Source organism: Cajanus cajan, chromosome 1 (genome assembly GCF_000230855.2).
Source record: "Cajanus cajan strain Asha chromosome 1, NIPB_CcT2T_4, whole genome shotgun sequence".
In the NCBI taxonomy this organism is placed as follows: domain Eukaryota; kingdom Viridiplantae; phylum Streptophyta; class Magnoliopsida; order Fabales; family Fabaceae; genus Cajanus; species Cajanus cajan.
Genome location: NC_138517.1, coordinates 38,710,583 through 38,719,463, shown reverse-complemented (window position 1 = coordinate 38,719,463; position 8,881 = coordinate 38,710,583). Strand labels below are relative to the sequence as shown.

The 8,881-nt window shown below is 34.8% G+C and overlaps 1 non-coding gene across 1 annotated transcript; it reads left to right on the top strand.

Annotated features, from left to right (window-relative positions):
- Positions 1-735: 735 nt before the first annotated feature.
- Positions 736-842, top strand: LOC145953981 (small nucleolar RNA R71). The gene has a single exon (XR_014431193.1). It is a non-coding gene; the product is annotated as a small nucleolar RNA R71 (small nucleolar RNA).
- The last annotated feature ends 8,039 nt before the right edge of the window (positions 843-8,881 follow it).

Sequence of the window (8,881 nt, the reverse complement as noted above, 5' to 3'; positions counted from 1 at the left end):
TCCAGCATCTTGTTGTGGAGAGTAATATTCTCAACCTTGACAGCAAGGTTTTGAATAGAATTTGCCATTGAATCATTGGTCTGTTTTTGATTAGTGACAAAATTCTCCATAAGGCTTTCTAATTTTGAAACACTTTGTTGAATTGAGGGTGTCTGTACTGGATTTCCTTGCCCATTAATGAAGTGATTGGGCGGACGGAAATTAGGTTGCTGACTGCTACTTCCTTGAACTGGGTTATTCTTCCAAGAAAAGTTAGGATGATTCTTCCAACCAGGGTTGTATGTGTTGGAATATGGATTACTCTTCTCTCTTCGAGGAGTGTCATAGAAATTATGAGAAGCTGCCACTTGTTCAGTAGTATCTTCTTCTTCTCCAGTAAAAATTGAGGTACAATCTACTGCAGTGTGCCCTTGTTCCCTACAAAGGTCACATACTTGATTTGTAGCCACTGAATTAACCTTAGCTTTTTCCATCTTGTCTAACCTTTGATTAAGAGTATCAAATTTTGCTAAGAGTAACTCAATATTGTTCACTTCATATCGCCCCGGAGTTCCTTTCCTTGCTGTGACTTCTCTTTCACTGTATTGGCTGTGATTTGAGGCTACATTTTCCAAAATAATCATGCAGTCATTAATAGGTTTCCCCATGAAAGATCCTCCAGCTGCTGAGTCTAATATCATGGTGCTTTGTTGGTCCAATCCTTCAAAGAAAAATTGGATGGTAAGCCAACGGTTGAAGCCATGTTGTGGGCATGCTTGAAGATATCCCTTGAACCGCTCCCATGCTTCATAAATAGTCTCTCCAGTGCCTTGTTGGAAATTAGTGATTTTCTTCCTCAATTCTTTAGTTTTAGAAGGAGGAAAGAATTTCTCTAGAAAAGCTCTTTCACATAATTCCCAAGTTGCTATCTTTTCTCTAGGCACTGTTCTTAGCCACACCTTTGCCTTATCTCTCAAGGTGAGTGAGAATAAGCGGAGTCGCATTCCATCAGAAACTTCATCATCAAATTGCTGGGTCTCACAGATTTCCAAGAACCCCTCTAAGTGGTCATTAGGATCTTCTGATGGTAGTCCTCCAAAGGTGTTCTGTTTGAGCATATTCACCAGAGAAGCTGGTACAGTAGCTCCAGTTTGCATCTCCCCTCCAGGTATCCCACGAGCTATGGGTGCAGAGTAATCCCGAAGCGGTAAATTATCTCGTTGTGCAGCCATGGCAAATTCTCTAGAAAGGTTTCTTTTCCTTCTCAGGAGAGTTCTTTCAATCTCAGGATCAAGTGGTGTTGGTTTCCCAAGACGTAGAGATCTCTTTTGCATTAACCCTAAAGCACTGCAAAAAAAAAAGAAAGTGACCCGTGAAATCTGAATTGGAGAAGTAAACACTAAAAAAAATAAATTATTTATTTATTTAATTTAATTTAATTTAAATTTTTTTTTTAAATTAAATTCGAATTAAAATAATTGTAATTTAAATCAAGAGACGTAGTCCCCGGCAACGGCGCCAAAAACTTGATGTGTGAAAAACCGCAAGTGTACGGTTGTCGTCAAGTAATAAATATCGAATCACAGGGACTACGTGTTTGACCTAGAATTACTAGTATTTTAATTTGAATTTTAAAACAGATGGAATTTCTGTTTTGATATGATAAGATCAGATTTCATGGTAAAAGAGATAGTAATGCAATTAATGAATAAGATAAAACTTTAAGATAAGATAAGGAGATTTCCGGGAATCTAGGGTTCGCACAAAGAGTTCCAACATTATTGAATTATTATTTTCATTAATTAATTCTATTCCATCTTGAAGGTAGTCTTAACCTAATTTAATCCTTGCACCTTCTCAGGCTACGAGGACGTGTTTAATTAAAATTAATCCCTACTCTCGTGGTAATTACGTTCAATTAAACCCGTTAAGATCTTTGTTAATCTATTGCTCCTCGAAAGCTTAAATCTACTCTCGTGATTTAACACTCAAGTCTATTCCTTTAGGTTCCGATAATTAGGTTCTCCTCTCAGTTCATCCCTAATTATCTATGATTATGAAAATTAAGATTAATTATTTATCATAATTATAATCAAGTTCTCCTCTCAGTTCATCCTTAATTAATGTTATTATGAAAACAATAATATTAAAGTTCATATATAAAATATAAAAGAACAGATCAAGAATTGGAATAAAATTAAGAAACTGAATAATGCATTAATAAAGAGGTTCTCAGAGGCTAAGCCCTGATCCCAGAAAAAGGGAAACTACTCACAGGAGTTCATAGTAGTTCTCCAAGAAGAAAAGAATAAAAGAAAAGTAAACCTTAGAGTCGATGGCACCGGCGCGCAACCTTCTCCAAGTGTCGAAAACTAAAAGACTGTCTCCGAAAAACCACCCCGTTCTAGGCTAACCTAATCTAATTTATAACCTAAAAGGGTAAAAAGGTAAAACTACCAAGATAAAAATTACAAAGATAAAATAAAAAATAAAAACATAAAACTTAAACAGCTGGGACGCGAAGTGAATCACGGCCGTGACTGAGAATCACGACCGTGATCTTCTCTGGAGCACATCTATGAAGGGTCAGTGGCGTTCACGGGTGTGATTGGGAATCACGACCGTGATTTTCTCTGGTGAATCACGGGCGTGATTTAGAATCACGGCCGTGATTGTCCCTGGTGAATCACGGGCGTGATTTAGAATCACGGCCGTGATTTTCCCTGTAGCTCAGCATTTCCTCTTTAATTCTTAAATCTTGATCCTGCTTAGAGAAAACACAACACATACCAAGAAAAGCATAAAATAGGAAAATGATATAAAAATTTATTAAAAACATGAAAGATATGCATGATTATGCTATGAATTCTTGTGAATTAAAGTGCTAAAATACGAGTAAAATACACAACATCAAATACCCACAAAGAAATTATTTTAAGTTCACAAGTTTTGGTCAAATAATCATGCAAGAATGCAAGAATGCAAAAAAAAAAAAAAAAAAAAAAATTTAAAATTATGGTACAGACTCCAAAATAACATTATTGAATTCTTCGGTCAACAAAACACCGGCAGCTATCAATATTATATATTTACTATGCCCACTGCCCTCTAGACACGTCAAACAATTCAATAGTGACTTTGGATTTTGACTTAATTACAAGCTTATTTTCAATTTTATATAGGCTAGAGTTGTTTTTTCAATTTCTTCTAACCCTTTATTTTATATTCAGAGACTGAGGAAGAAAAACTACATTTGATTATCGTGAGAAATAAAAACTATAAATTTGAATAAGATCAATGATCAAACTTATTTTAATAAAAATATAATTTATATTTCTCATAATCATATTAGTTAAGTTTTCTTACTTTTTATTATATATATATATATATATATATATATATATATAATTTGATTTACGAATTTTAACCTGACATTTTGAACACAAATTTAATCTTAATTGATAGTATCTATATATCTATTTATAAAATTTAAGTTGAAATAATTGTTTATTCTTTTATATAAGACTTAATCCACATTGTCCTCTATATTAGTTACTTTTAAATTAAAGTATATATTAGGAGAAAGAAATAATATAAGACATATTTTAATCGGTTAAAAAATATATAGATACTAATTAAGGGAGTGAAGTAGTATTAGTGTAATTTTACATATATATATATATATATATATATATATATATATATATATATATATATAACAAATATATTACTATCAATTAAACTAACTACTTTTTTTTTAATTTTAATAAATTAGTAAATCAGGTAACTGAATCTTTTATATATAGAAAATATTTGATTCTATCATATATAATGTATACAGGTTGTATTTACACTTCCCAACAGTTCGAACTGTTTTAAGTAGTAATAACTAACAATATAGAACGACAAGAAGTTGCATAGGTGTAAGCAAATCAATCATAAAAAGTTATTATAAATAATAAGTCCATTATATATGCCTAATGTTTTGTAATACTCTGAATTTGTCAATTTGTACTTTGTCGTGGGATGCGTAGATTGCGTTCCAATTGTTATTTGTTAACTTCTAATATATGAAATTGTTTTGAGCCGGACCTAGCCATGTGGCCCATGGCTTAAGGTAGCTACTTATAATATATTTGGATACATGTTAAAATTTACATGTACACATTTTAATAAGAAGATTTTAATAAGAAGGTGTAAGTAATTGAGTTAGATTAGATTTAGATGAATTCATTATTAGATCTGATTAAAAGTTAATGGTTGAGTTGGTCAATGACTTGATTTGTTATATTTTTTTCGAAGTAATTTGATTTATTCTTGATTTATTCAGTTCGTTAATCACCATCTTGATTTATTAATCGTTAAACATTTTAGTTTGGTCTTTGCTTGCAATTCTCAAAGAATGGATGAAGAAAAACTTCTAAAGTATTTCTAGAAAAAAAAAATAGAAAGAATATATAATCTTCTAGTCTTTAAGGTTTTATTTAGGTAATATTTTTGAAAATTAGAAAATTTAAAATTTGTATATCATGTAGATGAAGTAATCAAATTCTCTAAATGATGACGTTAATAATCTATTTTTATCTCCTATTTATTTTCTTTTAGATGGAAGGATTTAGAGGAAAAGGAATCAATTAATAAGTTATCAATTTTAAACATTGAGTTAATTTTTTTATTGTATTTTATCTCCTATTTATTAACTTGTGTTTGTAATTTTATTTTATCAAGTACTATTCAACTGCTCCACTACTTCACAAATATTAGCAACCGCTTAGCTACAAATTAATTCAACCATCATCTCTTGCAATTATACAATGAATATTTTTCATGGTCAGAAAATGCCTTTGTTCTTGTAGAGGACAATGATATGAATTAGGCCATGCATGATTTTTCTAATGTACCTTTCTCTTTCGCGTTGTTCCAACACTTTGGTTAATTTCTTTGCAGTTTTATTTCTTTTTCTTTTTTCATTATAAAGCATGAGGTCTTTCTTCAATTAAGGATTTATTTTTAATCAAGTTTTGTTTTGAAGAAAAATCATCTTAGCCTTCGAAGCATATGATTTTATTTTTAGTATTTTGTGACTTGAACTGCCTTTAGAGAATCACATCACCCCATCTCAATTAGGACACTATTGATTGATAATAGACCTAGCACCATCAAATTTTATCTCTATTTCCACCACACAACAAAATTGGGAAAATAGTGTCATCAACATTTTGCATGATATATCTAAAGTTGGGTTGAAAAACTTCTAAATTACTAGACCTTTTATCCATTGATTATTTTATTTAGTCTTACAAACTTCTATTGGTTTCATAAGGTGTGCACACGGGATATATTGTGGATAGCAAATCCATTGAGGAGGTGGGAAGCAAGGGTCTACATTAAGGCTCCCAGTTTTGGCTATCAATGTTGTCTACTACAGTTGGTATAAGGTGATTGAATATAAAAATACCATATCTTCATCAACCCTTTGCAAGGGTAGAAGAAGTATAAAATCAAACTAAATTTTCACCATATTTATTGATGAATATACCAATACAGTAAGAAAAATAATTATAAATATTAAATTTTAGTGTAAAAAATATATTATCCATATTAGTAGATGAATTAGTCCAATAGATGAGTTACTTTTTATTTAAATAAAATATATATAGAGACACAAAGTATCTTAATCTTGTATGCAATAACCACATAAAGGTATAAAGAGAACTTAAACTTGTATGCAATAACCACATAAGAAAAAACCCATCTAAACATAATGGTTATGTTGTATTTATCTAAGTCAAATAAGATGAATTCTAGGATGGATCACTCCTTCTTGTAGTCCATGGTGCACCACAAATAATGACCCTTAGATTAATTTATTTTCTATCTAATATAGTGTACCCTCCCCCGTCCTCTTCTCTAATTTTGCTTCTCTATTATCATCTTCATAACTCCTTCGACATTGTTCTCCTTGCCTTCCTTTGCCCCTATTCTTCTCCTTCCTTGGTTGTCTCTAGCCACCACTATCACTCCCTGTTTGCACCCTATAGAATTCTTCTTTCCACCAAATTTGTTGCTATTGCAGAGTTCTTCCACCATAACTATTTCCACCATGGAACCCCTCCACCACTAGATCTATCGCCATCAAAGGACTTCCTATGTGATGGCTAGCAAAGAGAATCACAATTTTTGTATTTCTTGTTTCACGAAATTAGGTATTACGTGGCGACAAATCATACTTTTTGGAACCATTGACACACGATGTTTCACCTTCGCTTAATGTGTAACGTAGCAAGTTGTTTCAGAAGGCCCAAAAGTCCAATATGGGTGATTTAGTAGCCCAGAACGGGCCGTTCCCAATCTGGAACGGGCCGTTCCAAACTACTAAATTGACCTGTAAATCATAGTTGAGAACGGGCCGTTCTGGATGGCGTACGGGCCGTTCTGGAGGGACTACGGGCCGTTCTGGATGGAGAACGGGCCATTCTGGATGAGTCCCACAACGAGCTGTTCTGGTTTCAGAACGGGCCATTCTGCATGTGATTTTTGTACGTGATGAAGGGGTGCAGAATGGGCCGTTCCGGATTCGGAACAGGCCATTTTGGCCACTTCTAAACTTCTATAAATAGGGATTGTGTGGTTGAGGAGAAAATGAGGTTTTTAGAGAGAAGTTTTAGAGAGAAGGACTCTGGGTCTGTGAGTTCCTTTCTCTCCCAAATTTCTCTGTATGATTCCTTTTCTCCTCTAGATCACTAATGCCTTCTGTCTTTTCTTGAAATTCAGATTAGAAAGCTTGCTTTGGGAGGATTAAAGTTCCGGGTAGAGCTTTGGAAGGGAATTCTACTTCTTCTCAGTTATTGGCTATTTTGAGCCAATCTTCAGGTGAGGGAAGCTAGAATGTTTGTTGTTTAGGTTGCATGTTAGTTTAGAAACTCAATTGAAGCATGAATGTTGAGAATCCATAAATGGATTAAGGAAAATCTCATTTTTCGAGTTTTGAGAAAAAGGAGGATTTTGATGATTTTGATGCATAGGTTGGATGCATGTGAGATCTAAGTTTATTTAAGTTGTATGGAGCCTATGCATTGTGTTTTTGTGTTTGCATGTGGCTGGATTTGTTGGTTTGGATAAGAGTTTTTGAAGGCGCAGGTTGAGCGCGCCGGGCGTGGAAGAGCTTAGAGCTCTCGGGTCGGTGTTAGGCCAGGCGCGAGTTGACTGCACCGAGCGTGAATATGTTTATCAATAATTGATTTAAATTGATGCTTATGCATGTTTAAAGTTGAAGTTTTAGATCATGTATGTATGATATATGATGTATGGTGAGGTGTGATTCATATGTATGCTTTGTGATGATACGTATGAATGTTTGAATATGATATGACATGTGTATATGTTCATATGGGTATGATTATTGATCATAATGGTGGGTAGACCATGTATGATGTATGATGCATTATTGCATGTGATGTCTTATGACGTGTGTATGATTGTTGATCATGATGGTGGGCAGACCATGTATGATGTGTGATGAATAATTGCATGTGATGCCTTATGGCATGAGTCTAGCCTAGGACTTGAGGAGAGGAAAAATATTTTCGAACTGGAAGAGCTCACATAGAGTCTCTTGAGAGTGGTGCTTGGATAAGCCACTGATATATGAGAGTGGTGCTCAGGTAGGCCACTGGATTTGGGAGAGTGGTGCTCAGGTAGGCCACTGGGTTGGGTGAGTCTCCTCTAAGTCCTTAGCTAGTGTTGGAGCGGGGTATGAGGTCGAGGGTTATTCCCTTAACCAAGTACTCGGGAAGGTGCGTGGATCCTTGCAGATAGTCGGTGGGCGAACTCCACAATTGACTTGGTTATGCATGCCAAGGTCATGGTAAGCCCGTACCCAACTGTGCTATACCTGACGAAGGATCTGGACTTCCAATTGTGTAAGTGACATCATCCGAGTAAACCCGAGTGAGGATTATATCCTGTTTAGCTGTGACCGAGCGGGCGCATTGGGCGTGAAACGGTTGGGATGGTTTCAGTAGGATGGAATGTCACTTATACAACTCTGTTGTTAGGGAGATCTCCTAGGTGTATGCGTGACGACACATTAGATGATTGATATGCATTGATATCTGTCATGAGATGCATTTATTGCATGATTATTAATATGATGAAGTGTGGTGTTTGACTTCATGATTGGTGGATTGTATTTTATGCATGAGTAGTATTGGATAGAGTGTATGGTGTGACTCTATGAATATGATTGATAGTTGGATGATTGTATAATATAGATTATTGGTCTATACTTGTATGATTGATTTTTGAACACTAGCTTACCTTTTTGTTTCCGTGTGGATGGACTACAATGATCATACCTTGTATGTGAGCAGGTCAGGCCTAGCTTAGAGTTAGGGTGACTGCTGCGAGACGGGGAGTTTGATCCTCGTGTTAGAGTTACCATTTTAGGTAATGGTTTTGTCTGTGCTTGACCGACACTAGGGTCATATTATTTTTTGGATGACTGTACATATATGGTGTTTTATTTTCAGAAACTTAGTTATTTTTATATATACCTGTATGTAAGAGTTATCCAGCTTAATATTTCTCTTAGTTCACTAGTAGTAGTGCGATCCACTAAGTGTAGAGACCATGGCGGGTCGTTACACTTTTATGGTATCAGAGCTGGTCGAGTCTTTTGGGATACTCTGTGGGGAGTGATCCTTCTAGGTTTCTGTTGTGTCATATCTCTGATATGTGTCAATTTTGGTGAGTTGTAGTGGTGAAGTGTTAGTAAAAGAATGTTTGAATTCTTTTAGTATGGTGAGGCCTTATTTTGATCAGATCGCTAGGGCTGTGGAGATGATGGCCATGGTGATGCAGCAGCAAAGTGCTCACTTTGCTTAGATGGAGGCGGGTAGAG